The sequence below is a fragment of the Pseudophryne corroboree genome, chromosome 2 (assembly GCF_028390025.1).
Source record: "Pseudophryne corroboree isolate aPseCor3 chromosome 2, aPseCor3.hap2, whole genome shotgun sequence".
NCBI classification, from domain to species: Eukaryota; Metazoa; Chordata; class Amphibia; order Anura; family Myobatrachidae; genus Pseudophryne; species Pseudophryne corroboree.
In genome coordinates, this window is record NC_086445.1 from 189,707,933 (window position 1) to 189,710,432 (window position 2,500).

Genomic DNA, 2,500 nt, shown 5'->3' on the forward strand with positions numbered 1-2,500 from the left:
TTTGATGACTCCTGCCTGTGACTCTTATGTCAACTTGAAGGAATTCTCAACAAAAAGGTGCATTGTAAAGGAGGGAGCTGTGTTCCTGGTGCAGACACATGAAATCACTGGCTGGAAAGAAGGGATTATTGTTTTATTTTTCTTTATCCCTCACTACAATTTCCACTCCCATTCTCCCTTTGCAGAGTGTTCCGGATGTGGCAGATCAGCCCACCCCTTGAGATCTGGCATACATTAACTCTCCCAGCTTCCCATTTTCCCCTGCACTCCCCAATCCTTAAAGAACAGCTATTTCCCTTTTTCATTCCCAAAAAGTTTGGTGGCAATTTTGTTTCATTTTCTTTAGCAGCCACATAAACAGTAAACTATACATGCAATAATGTTATCACCTTCCTGATGACCATATAGTTAGAGAGCAGAGGATCTGCTAATCTTGTCAGCCTGCTGTCTACTTGTGTTTACAACTGTCTGTCTGGGTGGGAGGAGCACGGTTGCAAAGTGAAGGTCAAGTTAGCATCCTGCCTTATATGGCATGCCTTGGTCCTCCATTTTCACCCCTTTGTCACAACAAGACTAAAGGGGAAATGCTTTGCTATTACTGATAAACACTCGTATAAGATTCTACTGCTTGTCCCACTTTTTTCTGCACAAGAAACCCAGTAGATGGAATGAAGTTGTGGAGAGGCCAAGGGCTATAGAGATGGGAGATTTACTCTCTCTCCCTCTCCCTCTCTCTGTCTCTTCTTCTTCTTCTTTTTTTTTTTTTTTTATAGCTCCAGTCTTCATACGGGAATTTCTTTCAGCAATCTGCAAACAGCACGTCTTCTCTGGAGGAAAGGATATTAACGTCACCCAGAAAAAAAAAGCCCAATTAGACAGTGTCTGTGCAGTATAATACCCACTGCAGAATACAATGCAGAGCAATCGGTAAGAAAGATGCATACACATACTCTTGTCCTTTATCTTTCGATTATATATATATATATATATATATATATATATATATATATAGGGTAATCGAACACGTTGTGTGAGGATAATCGAACACGTTTTGTTATTTGTAATAAGTTGATAGGTCTCACTAGAATTTAGGTGTATTGGTCAATTGAATTCAACGCGTCTGGAAAGTGAATCTTCCATTTTCCTTGAATCATAAATACACAACCATTGTTACATAGCGTAATCCCATTAATAGCAGAAGTCAGCAAAACTGAATTATGTGGTTATTGCTAGGACATGTATTGGAAAAGTTTGTGGTCGCTCTCAGCCATGCAGTTTGTTATAAAAAAACAATAGTTGTACATGTTAAAGGCCCTTGTTGGGCTGAGGTCTGCCAGAAACGTTATTTCTTCATGGAGGCAGTGATTCTATACCTCTGAATTAATCTTTAATATATCCTTTACTAATCTGATTACACAGCGCATGAAGCCCCCTTACTAAATAGCAAAGTGACTAGTCTGTATAAAATCTACGGCTGCTTTACTTCATTTCAAACAGGGGAGGTAGATTTAAAGCGGCTTGTTCCTAAAAGGAGGGCATTGTTAGAACATGGCTTGTCTGTCTTGTACATGGCATTAATGAACAGATCTGGCCAGGACAGTCTCAAAAGCTACACTTAATCTATGCAATCTGTGCCGTAATATCCCACTCTTGCCAGATGTGTTGCTGAAATTCTTCGTCTATGCAATATGTGACTTTGTTCCCGTCATGTAGAAAGTAATTGGCACATAGATGGTGATTTTGTATATTTACAACTAAGGTTTGCAGGATGTGGCCTGCGTCAAGGCCTATTCATTGTATTCAGATTGCGCTAAAAACCGTGTGTGTGTGTGTGTGTGTGTGTGTGTGTGTGTGTGTGTGTGTGTGTGTGTGTGTGTGTGTGTGTGTGTGTGTGTGTGTGTGTGTGTATACATTATATATGTGTCTCATATTCAATCATAGGCACAAATCCAAAATTACTGTGGCTCTTTGATCATTTATTTATTTCAATACATCTGATTGTTAAGTGTGTGTGTGTGTGTGTGTGTGTGTGTGTGTGTGTGTGTGTGTGTGTGTGTGTGTGTGTGTTTGCTGCTTAATCTGTAGCTCTCAATGTGCCATGTGACTATACTATCCAAACTGCCCTGCCAGCCGAAGATAAAGAAAAATGTCAGCTAGCATGATGCCGACAAGCCATGCTGAGTATTGTAGTTACACAACACCAATATATTAACACCAAGATACATGGTGCCTTACGGTTAATAGGATTCTACCTCATTGCTCTGCGTGAATATTATTTGTATCCGTGTTCTTCTATGCGATACAATTTTATATATACATTTTATGTAATACGACTAAAACATTGCGGTTCTCCAGATCCCGTGTTTATTTGGATGAGCTCAATTTACAAAATATACAGCAACTGCAGTAACTTGTCATTGCTGTGGGGGTTAAACAATCTCACTGTCCATTACTAAACGCAGGAAATTGAGATCAAGGGTTGGGATTACCCCAAAGGAAA